This window comes from Vombatus ursinus, unplaced genomic scaffold, assembly GCF_900497805.2.
Source record: "Vombatus ursinus unplaced genomic scaffold, bare-nosed wombat genome assembly UNPS02014786.1, whole genome shotgun sequence".
Classification (NCBI taxonomy): domain Eukaryota; kingdom Metazoa; phylum Chordata; class Mammalia; order Diprotodontia; family Vombatidae; genus Vombatus; species Vombatus ursinus.
In genome coordinates this window covers 10,145,852-10,169,200 of record NW_020954564.1, presented here as the reverse complement: position 1 = coordinate 10,169,200, position 23,349 = coordinate 10,145,852, and the positions used below count along the sequence as shown (strand labels likewise).

Below are 23,349 nucleotides of genomic sequence, written 5' to 3'. Positions count from 1 at the left end.
TTAAAATTGCATGTAAAAACAATGTTTAACATTTGTTTTTTAAAATTTTTTGAGTTCCAAATTCTCACCCTCCCTCTCTCCCCTCCCCTCCTTCCAGAGATGGTAAGCAATTTTATATAGGTTATACATGTGCAATCATGCAAAATATTTCCATATTAGTCATGTTGTGAAAGAAAACACAGACCCCCCCCCAAAAAAACATGGAAAAAATAAAGAAAGTAAAAAAATAGTATGCTTTCATCTGCGTTCAGATTCCATTAGTTCTTTCTCTGGATGTGAATAGCACTTTCATCATGAGTCCTTTGGAATTATCTTGGGTCATTATATTGTTGAGAATAACTAAGTCATTCACAGTTGATCATCATATAATATTGCTGTTACTGTGTACACTCTTCTCCTGGTTCTGCTTATTTCACTTTATATCAGTTCATGTAAGTCTTCCCAGATTTTTCTGAGAGCATCTAGCTCATCATTTCTTATAGCACACTAGTATTCCAACACAATCATATATCACAGGTTGTTCAGCCATTCCTCAATTGATGAATATCCCCTCAATTTCTAATTCTTTGCCACCAGAAAAGAGCTGCTATGAATATTTTTGTACAAGTAGGTCCTTTTCCCTTTTTAAAAATCTTTTTGGGATACAGACTTAGGAGTTGTCTTGCTGGGTCAAAAGGTATGCACAAAACTGATATATTTCAATGAAATTCATTGAAGAATATGAGTTATTGCAGAGGTGAATTAAAGCCATATCAGTTTGGGTAAGAAGTGAGTGTTCAGAGGGGATTGCTGCCATGGTTCCTTTGGTTGTTTCCAAATGAAGGGCAAGATTATTTCGGCTTATAAAATTTCTTTTGGCCCTGTGCCAGTTTTCTCCATAGTAATAGTACCCATATTTATATGAGGTGGAAGAGATCAATACAATTTGCTTTTATAGTGGAAACTGAAGGGAGTCCTTTATAGGAAGGCCCCACGCTCTTCGAAGGTTTTTGAAGCTTTATTAATGCTAATTGACCAGGTTGTGCATGTCTGAGGTGGCAACCAGTATTTGCTGAGTGCTAATTTTCCAGAATACACAAGTCTAGCTCAGGACAATATTTTCCAAACATGTGTTTGGTCTCTGACTCTTAGTGACTCAGATGTGGGTACCCAAGATATGGAGAAACCTGGGGTTCCCATAATTAACCCAAGAATGATATACAGGTTCATGACTTTGGGAGTTGTTGGGTTTAGCTGAGGATGGACAATCCATTCTTCTTGGGTATTCATAAACAGTCATTCTTGAGAACGACTTTGACCTGAGCTACTGTTATCTTTGGTAGTGGTGATGGGAAAGGGCACCAGACTTTCCAGTAAAACTTAGAAGAAAAGGAAAAAGAAAACACCTTTTGAACTTTGGATGAGCAAATTTATAAGCCTCCAAATAAGTGGCTATGCCTCAAAGGCAATGATAAACTCAACATGGAAACAAAAAAGATCACAATAAAGCATACTCAATACAGAAATTTCTCCTTAGGAAAGGAGTCTCTCAAAATGGGGGAGGGAGATGGTACAGTTATAGTTAAAGTAGAAAATAATAATAAAAATAACCTTAATAATCAAAAAGGCTTGATCCATCACTTAACCTCCCTAGTACAGGTAGAAATTCATAAGTAGTCCCTCAAACTGTGGAGGCACATCAGAATAGTTAAAGGCACTGGCTAATAAAAAAGAACACTACTCCGGACAGGTCCTCTTCACCTCTTGCCTAAACTGTTGAAATTGCTTCCTAATTCATGTCTCTGCTTCATGCTTCCCCTTTCTCCAATTTATCCTCCATGTGCATGCCAAAAGAATCTTACCAAGGTACAGGTCTGGTCATGTCACTGACCTGCTCAGAAATCTCTAGTGGCTCCCTATTGCCTCCAGGCTCTACAACAAATTCCTCCACCTGGCACACCTCAATCTGACTCCAATTTATGTTTCCAGACTGATTGCATCTTGTTCCCTTTCTCACATTCCACATTCCAGTCAAAGTGACCTACATATGAGAAATCAGTATTCCATTTATTGTCTCTGTTAAACTGAATCCATTTACTTATTTGTTCATTCAGCAAGGATTTGCTAAGTGCTTAACTCAGTGTAAGACGTTGTGATAGAATCTAGGGGCAAAGTAAAGGTGAAAAATAGACTCTAACCCCATGGAATTTGAATTCTATTGGAATGATTTTAATGGAATATCAGAGCTGGAAAGGGCATTAGAACGTAAAATGTTAGAACTGAAGAGATCATCAGTGTCAACCGTGTTACAAGGGACTCAAGGCAAAATGGTACAGTAGGACCCTTCTCTTCTCTGCTCAGATGCATTCAAAACAATTCCCTCCTATCTTTAGATTGGACAATCTGAACCTGATATTTTTTTTCTGTGAATCAGGTGATGAAGGACATTGTTAACAAAACAAAACAAAACAAAACAAAAAAAAACAAAAACAAAAAAAAAAAACCCTTTAAATGTTGAGGTCTTGTTTCCTTGACTAGAATGACAGGATTTCCTGTCCTAACATAATGGAGATCACCCCAGACCAAACTTCCAAGGAACCAAAATCTGGTAGCTTCCGGCATCATACAGTCCTTGTAATATCTTTTTCAGTGAGAATTTAGGAGAGTTTTAGGACTCCAGATATAAGATTAATCAAAACATGGAATACAAGAGTTAGGAGGTCCATTAGGACATTGACTGTTACAGTATGGAGCACATACAATGTTAAAGCAAGAAGGGATGTGAGAGATTAGCCAACCTGTCTACCCCTGTCATTACAGAGAAGGACATTAAGACAGAGGGTACTGTAGTAACATATCCAAGAGTATACAACTAGTTAGTGGCAGAACCAAGTATAGAACCCAGGTCTCATTTCTCCCAGCCCAGTGTTTCTTGCCCTACAATAGACTTCATCACCAATAAGAAATGAAAAATTAAAAAAAAAAACAACAACACAGTAGTACTTAGAGTAATTCTCTCATTGGCATCATTCTTTCTGAAAGCTCAGAGTAAGAACTGAATGAAATTAAATATAATTAAATATATTTAGTATATTAATTAATTAAGAGTTAAGTGCTTAATTTAATTATTTATTAATTAATATTAATTATATAAGTATAATTAAATATATAGATAAAATGGGGGATATAAATTAATAAAAATTAAATTAATGTAAATTAATATATATAAATTAATATAAATTAAATATAAAGCCTGAGATAATCATAGTCATTCTACTATACTCTTCAGCCTGCTGCCATCTATTTCATCTGTCTTTTTCTTCTTATCATGTTGGGAAGTAGCAGAGTCCATGGACATAGCCTAAGCCCATAAAAACAGATAAAGTGTGTGTTTGTTTGCATTTGTATCCCTAGCACCTGAGCACAGTGCCTGGCACATAATAATTGCTTAATAAAGTCTTCTTTTGGGGCAGCTAGGTGGCACAGTGGATAGAGCACCAGCCCTGGAATCAGGAGGACCTGAGTTCAAATCCTGCCTCAGACACATGGTACTTACTAGCTGTGTGACTCTAGGGCAAGTCACTTAACCCCAACTGCCTCAGGGGAAAAAAAAATCAACCAAACAAATAGTCTTCTTTTTTTTACCTTCTTTCCTCCCTCCCTTTCTTCCTTCCATCTTCTCTTCTTTCCTTTTTTCCTTCAGTTACCTTTCACCTCCCTTTCTTCCTCCCTTCTTTTTCCTGCCTCCAGTGGTAATCCACATTAATGTAAACTAGATCCTGTTACTATATTGTATATCTATCTTTCTCTGTGACCCATACCAGATTCTATTGGTAATAGTAATTGCTAGCATTTATATAAGCCTTAGAGGTTGCACAAGTGATCTCATTTGATCTTTATAGAAACCTGTAAGATCAGAGTTATCGTTATACCCTTCTTTTACGGAGAGGAAATGTAGGTTGAAAGGTTCAATGATTTTCCCAGGGTTATAAAATAGGATTTGAACTCTCTTCCTGATGCCAAGTTAAATGCTCTAAACCACTGTACTAGGAGCTGCTCCTGACAATTCAGAGACCATCAGATTAGTTTTTTGTTTTGTTTTGTGGTGCTTTATGGTGAGGCAGTCAGGGTTAAGCAACTTGCCCAAGGTCACACAGCTAGTAAGTGTCAAGTATCTGAGGTCAGATTTGAACTCAGGTCCCCTTGACTCTAAGGCTGGAGCTCTATCCCCTGTGCCACCTAGATGCCCCAAGGTTAGTCTTTCTGAAGAAACACTTCACATCTGCCTTCCCTCTGGTCAAAACCATGAATGACTCTGTTGCCTATAGGATTTGTCAGTGTGGAATTTAATGATTACCCAGTTTTCTTGACTCTCAACCCAGTGTTCTGTCTTCTTCCTAACACTGCCTTGTGAAACCCATAAACAGTTTAAAGACTTTAATAATGATCACTCACATTTCTACAGAAATTACTTTCCTCACAATGCCCCTGTAAGGTTGGTAGTCACCACATTATTCCCATATTACAGAGGAGGAAGCCACAGCTTAGTGTCTTGTCCAGGGCGACCCAGCTAGTCTTGGAGATGAGTCCAAGGCTCCTTCCAGTACATGAGGCTATCTCTCCTTTGATAAAGAAATGTGACTTAGGAACCACGATAAAATAAAATCAAGAAAGCAAAAGAGCAGAAAGAGAGCTAAAGTTCAGTTTTCTGATTTGCCTTGAGTGAGAGACAAAGATCAGAGGGTCATAGGGTTTAGTGTTTGAAAGGACCTTCCAACCTAGAATGTTCTGATAGAGTTAGAAAAGACTTAAACACTAGGGATACAGGATACTAGGGAGAGTTGGAAGGAGATTTAGAGATTATCCATTTAGTCCAGCATCTCACCAAATGTATAATAGGTTTCATAGGATTTAGAGATGGAGGACACCTTGGCAATCATAGTCCAACACTTATTTTTGAGAGGAAGAAACTGAGTCCCAGAAGATGGGAAGAGATTTATTTAAGGTTAGACAAAATACCATTTGGTTTCATTCTAGCCTAAGCTCAGTTTGTTTTTGAGGCAATGAGGTTAAGTGACTTACCCAGGGTCACATAACTAGCAAATGTCTGAAGCTGGATTTGAACTCAGGTCTTCCTGATTCCAAGCTCAGTGCTCTATTCACTATACTACCTTTCCTAAGAGTAACATCCATTTTTAAAAACCACAGAATTAAAAACACAGCAAAAGAGATTAATAAAATGTATATCATGGAATGTAGCACTCAATTCACATAGAACTAACCAAAAATGGGAAAATCTGCTTAATCTGGTTTCAGCTGGTCAACTCAGACATTGATTCAGTCTAGCTCATTAGAAGCCCAAATGCATGAACATTGGATCTGTGATTTCACTGGAATGGGGAAACTCCCAGGTGAGGGAGCTTCCTCTCCCAGTGCTCATTGGCATCTTCTCTGCAATTCAGAATTTTAAAGAGTTTCCTAGAGTGCTGAAAAGCTAAGTGACATTGCTGGGGGGTGGGAGTGGGGCACCACCTTTACCTAGTACAGGTGACCCCTCCTGGTCTATGCATTATGACATTCACAAAACGAAACCATCCCAAATATTACTCATCCCAAGAAATGTGCTTGGTGTGTAATAAGTGTTTAATAAATACTTAAAGATGGGTTGACTAGATGACCCCTAAGGCTCTTCCCTGCATAAGCAGGTTGTAGCCAAACCCTAGAAAATTCTCTCCTTTGGAAGAAGAGTAGAAAATGAAAGAAGTACTGGCCCTGACTGACAATGGGACTCTACGGCTTGTTTAAACTACTCAGCAGGGGAAGGGGGGAATTCATTAAGGATCCCAGTGTTGACTTTGCCTTGCAGATATTAATTCAAGATAACAGTTAAATTCATTGCATATCAGCTGAAGCAAAGCTCTAAACTAAAAAAATCAGAAGAAAGGGACCCAAAACCATTAAGGGAGAGAAATGCACTCATGTTGCTTTATGTCTAAGTCATGGTTTTGTTTTTCTACTTTATTTTTTAAATTTTAGCTCTTTTGATCCTCTCGGTAGCTGTCAGGTAGGGAGCACAAATATTAATAATCATATCTCTAACATATTAGTCTAGAATTAGTCTAGGCTATTAGGACATTTGAAGTTCTTAAGGTCCCCTGTGTTCTCACATTCTAGGCATTTGAGGCAGCTAGGTTGTGCAGTGGATAATGTGCCCAGGAATTCACAATCTTCTTCCACTGACCTTTTCTCCCTTCATCATTCTTCATCTCCATCATCTGGGCCATAATTACTTTCACTTTTACATTTGAAAGTGCAGAACTGGGGGTGAGGGGATGGAAAGCATGGAGTCACTGGAAGGATTTTATTTTCTCTTTGTGCCTAGGCAGTGTTGGAAACAGAAGGCATAGGGATGCATGATAGTTAAGAACTATTTTAAGAAGTAGACTCCAGGAGAAGTGGAAATAGTCAGGAACAAAAATTAGAGATAAAGGAGCACATTGCAGTTAGAAATGTAATGTAAATTTTAATTACTACTCTGTACTGTTTTGAAGCCTTAACCCCAGAATTTGGGACTCTTCATAGAAATGATTGTCTTCATTGCTGGACTTCGTCCATTCAGTTAGAAGATTGTGACTTTGCCTATGAACCCTGAAACCCCAAGTTCAAATTTGACCTCAGATATTTACTAGCTGTGTGACCCTGGGCAAGTTGTTTAACCTCTGTTTGCCTCAGTTTCCTCAACTGTAAAATGAGTGTAATATCACAGGTTTGTTGTGAGGATCAAGTGAGATATTTTAAAGTCAGTAGGTGCTTATTCTCATCCTGTTCTATATCCTAAGATATAGAAGTTTCTAGCCACAGCTCTCTAAGTTCAGATGGCTTGAAAAGCAACCACAAAAACAACAAAAGCATATTAAGACACTTGAACTTTAAAATATTGGAAGTTTTTTGAATTAGAAAGGACTTTTTAAGGTCCCCTTCTGACCTGGGAGGTTTTCTTTGACCACATACTGTCAAATCTACAAATCTCTCAGTACCCCAGGAGAGCTGATCGTAAACTGCATACATATAGACAGTGAAGGAAACCCACAAGCGGTTCCAGTAAATGTTTTCAATATGCATAGCCCCTAGCTATTCAGCTATTTCCTTTACATTTTATAGACTTGAAAAAAAAGTGAGTCTGGTCAGGAACCAAACTGGAAATACTGCTAAAGGGTCAGTACTTCCCTTTGGTATATAGACACTCCCCTTAGCAGAACCCACTGGGAAGCTATCCCACATCAAGTGGCAGAACCAGGACCCAAACTCAGTTTCGTGGTTATTGTTGTTGTTTTTTCTGATTTCTAGTTCCTGATTTTTCCTGTCACACAAGGCTGCCTGACTGAGGGAAACAGATTTGCTTCTTAGAATCTAAGTCTTATGGTCCAAAATAAACTGGATTTGGAAGAGAATTTAGGGATCATCCATTCCAGCCTCCTCATTGTATGAAGGAAACTGAGGATGAGGAAACTGAGGCACAAGGGACCAGGCAGAGCTAATAAAGGGATAACAGAGGCAAGATTGGGACCCAGGAAATCAAATGTGTTTTTTCTGCTAACTAAGCTGCCCATTCACATCACTGGAAGAAGTTCAAAAACTACTCTTATCTTAATGCTCAAGAGATCTTTAAAAAAAAAACATTTAAAATGTTCATTTCTCCTTTTGAAGGAGAACTGAAACCTTCAGAAAGTCAAAGAGTAAGAACCATAGTCTCTGGTGAGTAGTTCGGTCCTTTCTCCTCTGCCTGCATTGCTGCAGGGTTCTGTGCAGTGGAGGGGCGTGCAAATACAGAGATCAAGTCTGGAGATGCAGGTTCACATGCCAGCTTGTGTGACCCTGGGCAAGTCACTCAGTCTCTCTGAACCTCGGTTTCTTCATCGGTAAAATGGAAATGATAATGCTTACACTATCTGTTTTACAGGCTTTCTTGTTGGGAATGGTGTTTTTATAAACCTTAGTGCACCACAGGACAGGCAGTTATGGTTATGACTTCATTTTAGCCTGCCTGCTCATTTCTGAGGCTTTGTAGGCGGAGTGTGTCGTCGTCGTCTTGGTCCCGCCTCCCCCGCCACTGTTAGAGGCCCTGGGGCAGGCAAAGCACGTGAGCCCCCTTGGGGGTGTAGGAGGAGGGGCTTTCCGCTGGAGCTTCAGCTTTGGCTTCCTTTTTGTTTCTGTACCTGAATTAGCACCCTCATTTCCTCTTCAAGCAAGAAAGCCCCAGGCCCAGGCTTACTTATCTCCTCTGGGGAGGACTCAGGGAGGTTATTCTGCCCTGCTGGCTGGACCACACAGATGTGGACCATCCTTGGCTTATCTTGCTTGCACATGGAAAAGAAAACAAGCTTGCTTTGGGATTGTACCTCTGACAGAGTTTCTCCAAGAGTCTGGACAAATTTTGGACTTGATGGGTATTCTGGACGAGGATAGTAAGACAGCTTAGTTGGACCCTCTCTGCTGTTTGAACTTACTCCAGTCTGGAGGAAGGCTTGAAGAAAGACTGGGGTAGGTGAGTTCGAGAGGTGTTGGCCTGGCACGGAGGCCCTTGGCTCTCTGGTTCTCAGGTTCTCACAGTTCTACTTGTTTCAAGATCAGATGAACTATTCCTTCTCTCTTTCCTTCCTCACCCCCGTTTTCCTTCAAATTCATCTTTATTTAACCCTTCGATCTCACTGGAAGTTAGGAAGAGAGATGGGCTTTGCTCCACTTGAGCCCTGTTGTGTTTTGGCTGGGGAAGAGGGAAGAGCAATTTCACCCAAAGGAAGCCATAAACTGCTGGAGCTGAGACAGGCTTTAGAACATAGAATGTTGGAGCTAGGGGGGGCCTTAGAACATAGAATGTTGGAGCTAGGAGGGGCCTTAGAACATAGAATGTTGGAGCTAGGAAGGGCCCTAGAACACAGAATATTGGAGCTGGGAAGGTCTTTAGAACTTAGAATACTGGAGTGGGAAGGGGCCTTACAACTTAGTTGGAACTGGGAGGGCACTTAGAACGTAGAATAGAAAGGGACCTTAAATCAGGAAGGGCCATGGAAATCACCAAATCAAACTCTCATATACAGACAACCTGTAACCCAGAGAAGAAAGGGATTTTCCATTGCTTTGTTAACCTGTTGCATCCTCCTCCCTTCTCTTTTCTATAGATGGTCATTTTTGTTGCCCAGACCTGCTTAATGATTTGAATGTAAAGAAACTTCAGAAAATCAACAGGATGAAAGTTCAGTAAGAACTGCAATGAAAATCTTATTTCCCCAGCCAGATTGTGAGCCCCCTGAAGAGGGGGAGCCTGCCATCTACTTTTGGGGGGACTGGGGAAGGGAGTGGGTAGATCCATCATAGGACAACAGGACACAGAGTAGGGCCTCAGTAAATTAGCAATTGGTTGTTGAAAGGGGAAGAGTAAGCTGAACAAAAAGAAGCCATGGGTGTCAGTGGCTATTCTGCTTGAGGCAGCCAGATAGGCCGGTCACTAGAAAATCACCACAATCCCAGAAGCATAACCAGGAAAGAAATCTGTGGAAATTAGAAATGCCATTCCTTGGTACACTTGGCCAGATCATGAGGTCACAGGGAGACTTTATTGTCTGGAGCTGGGTTCTGAAGAGAGCTGTGGAAAAGAGGAGTGTCAGAGAAGATGACTAAAGATAAAGTCCTGAAAAAAATTGTATAGAAAAGAACTCTGAAGTCTTACCCAAAGAATGATAATTGGCGTTGCTTGGCTTTTACTGACAAGCTAACCCAGGCAGTATTAAGTATGTAGAGGCAGGAGGGCTTAATGACAGGATCACTGGAATTGGAGTTGAGAGCTGGTTTCCAATGGTGTTCCAGGAATGGGGATAAGAATATTTACCTTTCTTCCCTCTGGATACTTGTGGGAAGGAAGCATTTGAAAGTGTTATGGAAATGGCAACCATTGTTATTCGAGAAGGTCCAGGGGTGGAGAACCCGCCCCCTTGAGGTCACTTGTGACCTTCTAGGTCGTTGGGTGCAGCCTTTTGATTTAGTCCAAGTTTTACAGAACAAATCCTTTTATTAAGGGGGTTTGTTCTGTGAAGTTTGGATTCAGTCAAAGGACCACACTTGAGGACCTAGAGGGCCACACGTGGCCTTGAGGTCACAGGGTCCCCACCCCTGGAGCTCTATGAAAATGGTTACCCTAGGTAGGATGGTGAGACCCTGGGAGCCAAGATCCACTTTTTACTCGGTAACAGCTGGGCCTGCTGGGTGAGATCCCTTCTAGCCAGGGACATCTAAGCAGGTGGGGGCAACCTGTGTGGGTGAAGGTTCCTAGACCTAGTAGTAGATAAGATTGCCCCGATCTTAACATTTATTCATCTTGGACTCTTTGTATGGTGAAGCCTAGAGATGCCTTCTCAGAATGATTTTAAATGGATAATATAGATAAGATTCCAAAGGAACCAATTGTATTAAAATACAGTTCTCAAAATATTTTAAAAATCAAGTTAATGGCTCCCTATTTAAAAACCTTTGCTATTAAGGGGCATGGTTACAGACTAGGGAAGCAAGTGCTGTTGTCTTCTTTTTCATCTGGAAAACAAATCAGTGACTAGACCCCAGTAAAGAGGAAGTGATAGAAGAAATCTGAGCAAAGAAATAGGAAGTGGCAGGAAACCCCTGCATAAACAAATTCCCGTCACCTAAATCCTGGTGACTCCAGAGCCTCCTCAATGTGCTTTCCCTGTAAAAACCTTGAAGGCTGGACTCGCTCTTCTCTTTTTAAAGGTAATAATGAAGATGGAAGTGTCTTCCTAAGGCACTGAGGGCAGATTGCACAGCTCCATGACAAATAGGGGGATGTGGTGGAAAAATCACTGGATTTGGCATCAGAAGATCTGGGTTGGAATCCAGACTCTTCTACTTATTGCCCGAAAAGCTTGGAGGAAAGTCACTTGATATCTTTGGGCTCAGATGAGCTTCTAAGGTTCTTTATAGTTTTAAATACTATAATTATAGGGAGCCAAGCAGGAGAGCAGGAAAGCCAGGAAGAGTAAGAGATTCAGACTCTTGTTCACCTTGTTGTGGATGGGATAGGCTCAGCAAGAAAGAAGGCAACATGCTGGGTTAATTTTCTGGGGTGGTGGGCAGCTTTTTTAAATTTTTTTTTTTTGGTGAGGCAGTTGGGGTTAAGTGACTTGCCCAGGGTCACACAGCTAGTAAGTGTTATGTGTCTGTTGCTAGATTTGAACTCAGGTCCTCCTGATTCCAAGGCCGGTGCTCTATCCACTTGTATCACCTAGCTGCCGCAGGTAGGCAGCTTTTAAAAATGGTTCAGTAGGTTTGGGGAGAGGGAGGAGAGGAACCTTTAGCTCCACAGATCATCTTCCAGCAAAGGCCTCTGGAGGGCAGGGGAAGATGCATGACATTTTGTTGGGGACACTTTGGAAATCCTAGTCCCATAGGAAAGCTTTAAAAGTCCTTTAAGATGGTCTGACTGGGCAGGGGCAGGGGCAGTAAGTACAATATGGGATGGCTTAGCACCTCTGGGGTTCTATGTCTGAGTCTAGAAAACAAATAAGAAAATATTTACTGTTGAGTAGAGACATAAGGAAATGTTTAATATTTTAATATGTATGTGTGATATCATTTATATTCTGTTGCCCCATCTCAGTGGATGTGGAAGCCACTCTAGGTTCTTAAATTTCAACACAGTGTCCAGTCTAACAGGTTCTAACTACCTGGAAGGGCCAAGCAATCAAAGGAGAAACTTTTATTGATGTCACACTTGGCTGAGTGAATGCCAGGACAAAATTCAAACCGACTCAGTCGTCTGTGTGCTTGGGTTCTATCTTTGGAGACAATACTTACATACTACATATCATCGTACATAGAGTAGAAATTAAGTCAGTGGGGGGGGCACTAACCTTAAGTGTGGAGACCTTCATTGATAGAGGACAGTCTATTAAGTGATAGATTTCTTTGGCTACAGTGGCTCGTGGAGGTTCTCTACTAAGGTGAGGTAGGGCTGTGACTTACCTTGATGGAGCCAGCACCCACATCTATCATAGGAACCTAGATTTAGAACTGTGGGGGAACGTAGAGCATTTTGCTGATCAGCAACTGAAGCCTGGGAAGATTAATTAAGTCACTTGTTCAGGGTCACACAAGTAGCCGAGCAGCAGAGCTGAGTTTCAAACCCAGGTTCCTGGATTCCAAATCTAACCCTATATCGTTGTAGCATGCAGTGCCTCTCCTTAAAGTATAGTCAATAAACATTTATTAAGCATCTGCTATGTGCTAGGGATGCATACAAAGGTGAAAAAGAAATTTGGTGCCTACCTTCATGGAGCTTACAATCTAATGAGGGAAAAAAAAAAGAAAGATGAAAAAGGATGGGGGAGGTACCTAGAGATAGAGGCATGATGAAGAAGTAAGTCAAAGTAGTCCGAACAAGTCCTGCCAGAGAAATAAAAAAAAAAGTCCAAAATGAGGATATGAGTGGAATGGTTGGAAATTTAAGAGATATCTGAGGATATATACAGTTATCCCTTCCACATCGAAGGGGTTAGGGGCATAGCACTCCTGTGATCTGGAAAATCCACGTAAAATTTTTTGGCCTTCCATACCAGAGAAGAAATCTGAATTTGTTCTTTTTCTTTTATGGAGTGTTTATAGTATTAAAGGATAAAATATGTTGATATTATACAATGCATATATTTTATGCATTTCTGAGTTTCTAAACTTTTTCTGTGTCAACTGCTGGCCTTTGTGTGTTGTCTGAAGCTTCTGTAAAACTCCCAAAAAATTCCCATTTAATTTCTTTATGACAGTCCAAGATATATTAAAACCCAGATGGGGAAAGTCGAGATGTGGAAGGGATAATGATAGTTAGATGGGGGGGGGGGGAGAGGTGAGAGAGAGAGAGAGAGAGTATTTTATATGCTTTCTATATATATGTTTGATAATTGAATATTATTTGAAATTCGATACAACTATATTGTATGTGTGTATATACACATTTATAAAAACCATTTGTGAATGTTCAATCCAAATGATTCACACATCCTTCTTATCTCTGACAGAGCTTTCCCAATGAGTTGCTTTATAGGTGAGGAAAGAGAACACTGAACTGGTCCTGGTTTAGAGACTCTTTTTCTCATTTTTGTTCCTCAGCTAACCTGGTTCAAATTTATATATGGCTTTAAGCTTTACAAACACACACACACATACACACACACAGAGTAGGGGGGAGAAGGAGACATCAAGTGCCCTTAAAATATATTTTAAAAATACATGGAATGTTAGAACTGGAAGGGACTTTGGAACACGGGATGCCAGAGCTAAAAGGGATCTTAGAATGTAGGATGCTAGTGCTTAAAACATAGTGTTAGAGAGAGCTCATCTGGTTTAACTCCTCTGTTAAATTGACCAAACTAAGACCCAGGAAGATGAAGTCACTTAATTAAGGTTATACAGGAAGCTAGTGACAGCTGAGACTTCAGCTTCAGTCTGGTGACCCAGGCCAGTCACTAAGCTCCATGGTATCTCTCTTCTGCCACATTTCCTTGGGAATTGAATTGGAATGCCTCCTGAGCTTATGGGAGGTTTTTCATTTTGACCCCTGAAGTATAAAAGCATTCTTAGGAATGGAATGTGGGTTTTACTGTTTAGCCAGATGGTAGGAGCACCTATTGCTTTGTGAAGGGTTGGGAAAAATAAAAGACTGGAGCTTCCCTACTTCTTCTGACTGGATGCATTAAACCCAACTTGGCCTAAACACCTAGAAGAGAGATCAGTCAGTGACAGGCCCTGCCTGGAGGGTTTCTGAGCATTGCAGGAATGTTTGATCCAAATGTTTCAATCACCCTCCTTATCTCAGACAGAACCCTCCTAATAAACTGCAGCATAGGTGAGTAGAGAGAGCACTGAACTGGGCTGGATTTGAGACTCATTTCTGCTTCTCAACTAACCCAGCGGCCTTAGGCCAGTAACTTAATGATAGCTATCACAATTCAAATATATATGAGGCCTTAAGACTCACTTAAAAAGGGTTTTATACATCCCTTCTCTTGACCCTCCCAAGAAGTGATGCTCACCTCTGAGTTATGCCTTCAATGAGTTAGGGAGTATATTATTACTCTCATTTTACATTTATTAATGCTAATTATTCTCTAATTATTTACACTTATTAGTACTAATTATTTATTAGTACTAATAATTTACATTTATATACTGCTCAATGTACACTTCTTTTTCCCCTCACAATAACTCTATAGCTATCATAATCCCCATTTTACAGAGGAGAAAACTGAGCCTCAGAAAAGTTAAATGATTTGCCCAGGGTCATACTGTTAATAACTATCAGAATTGGGATTTGTGCCCAGACCTGACTCTCTTCCTATTCAGCTTTTTGGCACTACACTATATTGCCCTCCCAAGGCCCTCCCTTATTTGTAAACCGAGATGTGTTCTTGGGGATGGAATGGACTATATGATCGTGAAAGTTCTTCCTAACTCTTAACATTCTCATCTCTGTTCTAAAGCACTTTCTAGCTATGAGTCTGTGGTCAATGTTCTAAAGTCCCTTCCAGTTCCAACATTCTTTTATCCGGCTTATCTGTTTGTATCTTACTGAAAAGATAGAAGAATTAGTAGAGAGAAGCAAGTACTTGTCCTGCGGCTCCAAAGAATGAGTCCACGGGAAAGCCTTTATTTCCCAAACATTTCTCATTTCTTTTAGTCTGGATACCTGGGTCCATATAAGCCAGACAGAGAATGCTGGAGCTAGGTACCGGATCTTATTTTCTTGTCTTCCAGCTGTTCCTTAAACTTCCTTCATTAGGCAGGCATTGTACCTCAGATATTGGATTTTCTTTTTTTTTTTTTTTTTTTTGCTGGGCAATGGGATTAAGTGACTTATCCGGGGTTGCACAGCTAGTAAGTGTTATGTGTCTGAGGCTGGATTTGAACACAGGTCCTCCTGACTCCAGGGCCAGTGTTCTGTCCACTGGGCCACCTAACTGCCCCGACATTGGATTTTCTATGGAAGGGAGAGCTCAACCTGGGTGAGGTTTCACAAGGTTCTCAACACTTTTATATTTTTTGTCTCAAAATAAATACCTCTGCCTTCTGGACAAGGCAAAAACTGTCTGGAAGATATGCCCTTCTCAGAGGCCTTGACATATAGCAGCTAGGATTTAAATACTCTTGTCAGCAAGAACTTGTGACCGAAAAAAAAATCTACAAGTAAACTCCTTCATGATTTAAAGCTGGAAGAGGTCATACAGCCCATATAGCCTAAACTGCTTGTTTTGAGATGAGGAAACTGAGGATCAGACAGGGTAAAGTTGCTTGTTCAGGCAATGTGTCTTATTTATCCTAATGTGTGCCCCAACACTAATAAATTAGATGTCACATAGTAGGCACCTTATTTGTAGTAGGGACCTTATCACTCCAACACTAGTAAATTAGATGTCACATAGTAGGCACCTTATTTGTAGTAGGGACCTCATTGCTCCAACACTAGTAAACTAGATGTCATAGTAGGCACCTTATTTGTAATAGGGGCCTTATTGCCCCAACACTGGTAAATTAGACGTCACATAGTAGGCATTTTATCTGTCGAATGAATTAAATGGAATAGTTTCATCCCCTGAGAGGTCATGTTCAGAAAAGTAAAGCTTTTCTCACTGGAGATGATTTAGGTGCCATCCTGTCTGAAGATAGGTAAATGGACTAAATAGTCTCTTGAAGTCCTTTCAAGCTTAGGTTTATGAAGGTGGAAGATCATAGGATCCTATGATATTAAATCATATGATTTAAAGCTTGTCAGACCCTTAGAGATCATCCCTCAATTACTTGTACAATCCCTTCATTTTACAGATGAGGAAACTGAGGTTTAAGATGTGAAAATCTGGTCTCTGCTTTTAAAAGAAATTTTTTATGTATGCAAGTTTTACAGAAAACCATTTAAATAAACACACATTGCAGTAGACTGACCAAAGAGAGAGTCCCTTGGGTTCTCCCTTGTTGCTTCCCTAGTTTTTTAAATTATTTTCCCCAAATTTTCCGTTAGGCGGCAGCCGCAGCAACAGCAGCTAGCAGAAAAGTATTTCTGCGTTTCAGCTAAGCGGTGACTGGCTGTTTTTGAGTTTGCAGAGCTCTGTCTGTGAGGGTGTGGGAGGGGGCAGGCAGACTTGTTTTGTGGTTCCTGGTGGGAGGCAGGCTCCTGTCCCCAGTGCAGGGCACTGCAAGAGGGATAGCCTTTGGGGCTGGGGTGGAGTTTTGGTCACTAGAGCCAGCATGGGCACAGTCCAAGAGTGAGATATTATGGTTTTTTGCATTTGGCTCTGAATCAGTGATCCCAGTAAACAACCTATTTCCTGATGTTCTAAGGAAAAATGTTCTCTGCAACCTAGAGATCCGTCTTCTGTCTAACCCCTTGCTACTGGCTATGATGTTTAGCCTCCAACAGGAGACCTGAAGCCTGGCAGCTTCCTTTAATTCCAGTTCTGCCTGATTCAGCAGAGCTGGGCCCAGTAGAACTTTTATTTTATCCCCATTTATACTTGGGGAAGGAAGGAAATAGACAGTAAGGCATGTGAAATACTGACAGGGAATTAGGCAAGTCACTGAATAATAATAAAAGCTAATACATCATCCCTTAAGGTTTGTACTTTGCCTACCTTATTTCATTGGATCCTCACCATAATCTCTGTGAATTATGATTCCCATTTTATAGATGAAGAAACTGAAGTTGAGAGAGGTTAAGTGACTTCCCCAGGGTCACAAGACTAGCTAGTGTGTGTATCTCTCTGGGCATCAGTCTCCTCATTTGTAAAATGAGAGGGTGAGGATTCTAAACTCCCTTCCAACTCTAAATCTCTGATCCTATAAGCCAAAGGCATGATTTACTTCTGCATTTATAGAGACATTCCTGTGCCTTTTTTTTTTTTTTTTTGGTAAATTAAGAGAATTTCCTGTGAACCTACCCGGAGCAAAAAAACAAAACAAAACAAAAAAAAACTTTGTTCCTTCCTGTCCCAAGATCTGTTCCTCACGAGAAGAGACAAAGTTCTCTTTCTTTCAATTTTGGACTAAAAGTGTGAAAGTTGGATACTGACTTTTGAACTTTCAAAGTAGGTTTCTACTCCACTCCAGTACATCCATGCCATTCCTCGTTTCTGCACCCGCTCTGACTGAGGAGTGGAGGTTGACTTCATCCTGTCTTTCCAGAATAGGGTTCAGTGGTATTGGGAGATAGACTCCAGCAAACACAGCATAAAAAGGGCAATGTTGTACAGTGGAAAGAGATGTATTTCAGGAGCCCAGAGACCCAGGTTCAAAGTCCAGATGTACTATCTCACTTTGTGACCTCTGGCAAGACCCTTTGGATCTCCATTTTCTCTTCTAAAGTGTGGGAGTTGACCTAGATGGTCTTTAATATTCTTTCCATCTCTAAATCTGATTGTTTTCTGATGCTCAGTCATAGCTCAGCCACTTACGATGTGACTATAAGCAAGCCATCTAACCTTTGAGCCTCAGTTTCTTCTGTAAAATAAGAGGGTTGAACTAGAGGATCTTTGTAAAGCCCATGCTGGCTCTAAAAATCTGGGACTTGCTGGAAGAAGGGAGAGTTAGCAATGTTGTTACCAGCATAGAGCATCAGAATACCCCCCACTCTACAGCATCTTAGTGCAGACCACTGAAGCAGTCATCCTTGGAACCACACTTCTATTGTGTGCTGGGAATCATAACCATAATCTCTCAGCCCTATGTAGTAAGGATAATCGATATGTGTATGTATATGTGTGTGTGTGTGTTTAAAAATATAATCACTGCAAAGAAGTATGTAATGGGAAGTTATTAAATACATGATAATACAAAATAGATAATAATCAGGTTATTAAATATATAATTTTATGTGATTATATATTAAATGTGTGGTAATGAGCTGGTTATTAATTATAATAAATTAAGCTACTGCTTTGGTCTTATGCCTTCAGTTGTCTTTAAATCTGAGTACTGTAATTCTCTATGATGAAAATAGACTGCCCTTTACCCATAGCAATCCTGTGAAGTAGGTGGGGTAGGAAGGAGTCTCTCTATTTGACAAATCAGGAAACTGAGGGGCCCGAGTGGTTAAATTGTTGGCAACTAATTGATGGAGCCAGGACTGAAACCCAAAGTTTTGGCCCCATTTTACAGTATGCAATGTACCTCGCCCTGTGGCCTCTTCAACCCATTTTTATACTTTCAAGAGCTGTATGATTTCTTTGTTATGAATCTTCTTTCCATTGATGTATGTGGTAACCTCTCCATGTTCTCTTGCCTTGGCACAATCATTGTTTGTGTTTTTCTTAAAAAAAAAAAAAAACAACCCATAGGGAATCTTCTCAAGATGCTGGAGATCCACCTGGGGTTATTTGAACCTTTGAGACATATCGATGCCTGGACTATTATCCCTTTCTCCAGAAGACTGACCTGTTTTCTACTTCGGACATTTCCTACCCGAGTGACCTTGGACAAGGCACATCACCTGTTTGACCTTAATTTCCTTATCTGTAAAATGAAGAGATTGGACTAGATAGCCCCGGAGGTCACTTCCAGCTCTAAAACCATGATCCTGTGATCCTTTTCCAGGCTTTTGTGTCCTTAGTGATTTATCTACCTAAGTTGTCCATTGATTCCTCAGAATCACTGAATTTGAGAGTTGGGAGAGAATTCAGGAGTCATCTGGTCCAACTGTGAGTGAAAAATACACAATAACCTAACTGACTCATGTCATAGAAGGGACGCTATTAAACCAGCCAAGTGTCAACTTGGTTCGTCAAGTCCCACCAACTTGGTAAGACCTGGGAATAAAGCTGTATCTAGTGGCCAAGGGCCTGGAGAGCATGGAGAAGCATGCCTCTGGAAGCTTGGCCATAGCTCAGCCTTGAAACACTTCAACAGGTACAATGTGGTTGGGATGATTGAGAGAACATTTTTATTTATTGATATTATCCATAGGAAATGAGACCTAACCTTAGATCTTGTGCATTAGTTGAATGACCCTTATGAAGGAGCTGTTGTGTCTCTAGGGTGATAAAAGGGTTGTGGATAGAGTACTGACCCTGGAATCAAGAAGAACCGAGTTCAAATACGGCCTCAGACACCTGTTAGCTGTGTAACCCTAGGCAAGACATTTAAGCTCTGCTGCCTCCCTTTCCTCATCTATAAAATGAGGTTAATAATAACATATACCTACCGGGGTTGTTGTGATATTTGTAAAGTGTTTTTATGAACTTTAAAGCACTATATGTGATGTGTAATACATAATTTATTGTAAATGCTCATGTAAAGAATATGCTATAGTTTAAAAAATCTATGATTTTTTTATTCTTTTATAGTTTGAATCTTAGTTTTTTTTAAATTTCTTTAAAGTAAATATCAAGATGAAAGTAATTTGTCTGGCCGATAACTTAAACATAAACAATATAAGGTTAGGAGAGTCTTCTTAAAGACTTCACAGTGCCATGAATTTCTTTTAAACATTTTGAATCATATTTCAATGGATTCATGATTTCATTAATAACAATACATATTCCATTGGTATAGCCTATAATCTATCTGTGCTTTTTCATCCTGCACAATTATTGTTCATGTTCTTCTATATCTTCAGCATTGGCTTGATCCAGTCTTTTGGAAGTCTTCCCTTTACCCCTTTTTCTTGCTTATTCATATTTTCTCTCTCTCTCTCTCTTTCTCTCTCTCTCTCTCTCTCTCTCTCCCTTTCCTCTCTTCTCTCTCCCTCTCTTCCTCCCTTCACTTCCTGGGTAGCAGTGTTGTCCATCCACTATCCCTTGTTCATATTACATGGCCAGCCCAACTCCTTTTCAGATTATTTATTTCCACAATGATTTCTCTCATATCACTTGTACAGAATAGATCATGGTGTGAAAGGTGTTGCTTACTTTTGCTTGCCATGCGTATTTTCATTGCCCATTGTGTCTCTTGCTACTTTGATTTTTTTTGAAGTTTGTGGTATTCCAAGATTTTCAACTGCATAGCATTGCAAGATGAGTGTTAAAAATATGGGTTTTTACATTTGTGAATGGGTTGGGATCTTTTAAAACACTATAAATTAGCCCAAATGCAAGCCATCTTTTCCTTCTGATTCAGTTCTGAGTCCAATTCACTGTCACTCTGCCGAGTCTATTCCAAATACATACACTGATGTAGTAAATGAGTCTACTTGCCCTTTAAATGCAGGTCAAAGTCTGGACAATAAGTATTTTCAGTCCATTTAATTCTTTCTCTTGTTAAACCTCTCTCTTTTAAGTAATTAGATATCTTACAAAGGAGTCTCTGAAATGTTCTGGGGCTTGATGCAGTGACGCTTCCATAAGGATGAGCCTCTACAGGACCTTATCACCTCTTGCAGGAGTTCTCATACTTTTTTGTGTGTCATGGACCGCTCTTCTCAGAATAATTTCAAATGCACAAAATAAAATACATAGGATTATTTCAAAGAAAACCAAAGATTAGTGGAAATAAAGATGTGATTCCTCCCCCGCATCCAAGTTGATGGACACTGTGAAATCTATCCAAAGACTCCTTCTGGGTTCAAGGACCCTAGTTTAAGAACCTTTGATCTATAGAAAATAATCTCCCTTCCATTTAGATTCTGGGTAAGCCATACTCTACGATTACCTCACTTATGGTAAGCATTGCATTTCCATGATTTATTCTTTGCTTGTCAGTAATCAGAGGGTCATTGAATGGAATTTTATCTCTAGGGTTGCATTTATCAAGGAATATTGTATGGTGTTCATTTATGCGTGAGAATCTCCTTGTCAAGCAAAAGCTTTAAGGTATTGTTTTTACTATACAAACTCAAGTTCATTTTTATGATCAACTAACAGTGAATGGCAGTGGGGTCTTGCCTTCTCTTCATCATTCAATGAGATGTATCTGCTATAGAAAAACTATCTTCTGATAACCTGCAAAGTAAGATGGATTGAGTGAAGGACTTGAAGTAAGAAAGATCTAAGTTCAAATCTTGCCTCTTTTATTTACCAACTTTTATTTGTGTTATTCTAGGGAAGTCCCTTAACCTCTCTGTGCCTCAGTTTGCTCATCTGAAAAATTACGATCATAATAGCACCTACTTCACCGTGTTCTTTTGAGGACCAAAGGATATAATGTGTTCAAAGTGCTTTGCAAATAAGAAGCATTATGTGGATATCAGCTATAGTTATTATCTCATGGATTTTTTGAAGAAAATACTCACTGAGTATTTATTCTCTCAAAGATTTTATAAATATGAGAATTTTGGTCAGTAGTTATTGATGTTCTCTTGTGATTACTTTTGTGTATATATTGTATTTTTTTCAAGCAAACAATTTCCTTTATTGACTATGTCCTCCTACCCTGCTGCAGAGCCTTTAAGACTATTTTTAAAAGCATCTTTGCTGCTTGACTCATCATGTGCTATGAAAGGACTGGATCTCAATCTGCATATTTAGTCCCAGAGAGAAGGTCTGCTGTTTAATTGATTTTTTAAAAAATTATTTAGTATTTTATTTTTCTACAATTACATGTAAAAACAATTTTTAACATTCATTTTTAAAACTTTGAGTTCCAAATTCTCTCCCTTCCTCCCTCCCCTCATTGAGAAGGCAAGAAATTTGATATAGGTTATACATGTGTAGTCATGCAAAACATTTCCGTATTAGTCATGTTGTGAAAGAAAACATAGACTAAAAAAAAAACCTCAAGAAAAATAAAGAAAGTAAAAAAGTATGCTCCAATCTGTATTCAGACACCATTAATTCTTTCTCTGGGGATGGATAGCATTTTTCATCCTAAGTCCTTCAGAGTGATCTTGAATTGTTGTGTTGCTGAGAATAACTAAGTCATTCACAGCTGATCATCTTATAATATTGCTATTATTTTGTACGTAATACATTTCACTTTGTATCAGCTCATGTAAGTATTTCCCGGTTTTTCTGAGAGCATCCTACTCATCATTTCTTATAGCACAATAGTATTCCATCACAATCACATAGTACATAGCTATACATAGTTCAGCCATTCCTTGATTGATGGACATCCCCTCAATTTCCAATTCTTTGCAACCAGAAAAGAGCTGCTGTAAATATTTTTGTACATATAGGTCCTTTTCCATTTTGTTTTTTTTATCTCTTTTTAGATACATACCTAGTAGTGATATTACTAGGTCAAAGGGTATGCATGGTTTTATAGCTCTTTGGACATAGTTCCAAACTGCTCTAAAGAATGGTTGAATCAATTCACAACTCCGCCAACAATGCATTAATTTCTCATTTTTCCCACATCCTCTCCAACATTTGTCATTTACGTTTTCTGTCCTATTAGCCAATGTAATAGGTATGAGGTAGTACCTCAGAATTGTTTTAATTTGCATTTCTCCAGTCAATAGTTATTTAGACCATTTTTTCATATGACTATTAATAGCTTTGATTACTTCATCTGAAAACTGTTAACATTTTGATCATTTATCAATTGAGGGATGGCTCTTATTTTTATAAATTTGACTCAGTTCTCTATATATTAGAGAAATGAAGCCTTTATCAGAGAAATTTGCTTCAAAAAAAATTTTAGTTACTGCTGCTAACTGTATTTCCCTCCATCCTATTCTCCCTGCTCCATTTATTCTATGCTCTCTCTCCTTTCACCCTGTCCCTCCTCATAAAGTGTTTTGCTTCTAACTGCCCCTCCCCCAATCTATCCTCCCTTCTATCACCCCCCCCTACCTTTTTCTTATCCCCTTCCCCTCCTACTTTCCTATAGGGTAAGATAGATTTCTCTACCCAATTGAGTGTTTATGTTATTCCCTCTTTGAGCCAATTCTGATGAGAGTAAGGTTCACTCATTCCCCCCCCCACTTCCCCTCCACTGTAAAAGCTTTTTCTTGCCTCTTTTATGTGAGATAATTTATCCCATTCTACCTCTCCCTTTCCCTTTCTTCTAGGTGGTGATTGGTAGATTCTTTCAATTTCTATTTTGCCCTCTGGTACTGGGATATCAGGGCAGTTTTCCTTCATAATATCTTGAAAGATGTCCAGGTTTTTTTTTTTTTATCATGGCTTTCAGGTAGTCCAATAATTCTTAAATTATCTCATCTGGATCCATTTTCCAGTTCAGTTGTTTTTCCAATGAGAAATTTCACATTTTCTTCTTTTTTGATTCTTTTCATTTTATTTTATTATATCTTGATGTATCATGGAATCATTAGCTTCTACTTGCCTTGTTTTTATTTTTAAGGAATTATTTTTTTCAGTGAGCTTTTATACTCCCTTTTCCATTTGGCCAATTCTATTTTTTAAGAAGCGATTTTCTTCAGTGAATTTT

At 39.4% G+C, this 23,349-nt stretch overlaps 1 protein-coding gene across 6 annotated transcripts in view; it reads left to right on the top strand.

Moving 5' to 3' along the window:
• Nucleotides 1-23,349, top strand: part of LOC114047054 (N-acetyllactosaminide alpha-1,3-galactosyltransferase-like) — a 124,490-nt gene that overhangs the window by 31,236 nt on the left and 69,905 nt on the right. The window contains exon 1 of one of the 6 annotated variants that reach the window (XM_027867740.1): nucleotides 8,179-8,520. The exons of 3 other annotated variants lie outside the window; for them this stretch is intronic. The gene's annotated coding sequence lies outside the window, so the exon portion shown is untranslated. Of the gene's footprint in view, nucleotides 1-8,178; nucleotides 8,525-10,710; nucleotides 10,759-23,349 lie in introns of those variants that run through there. 2 more of the 6 variants (XM_027867741.1, XM_027867742.1) reach the window with 2 other exon arrangements.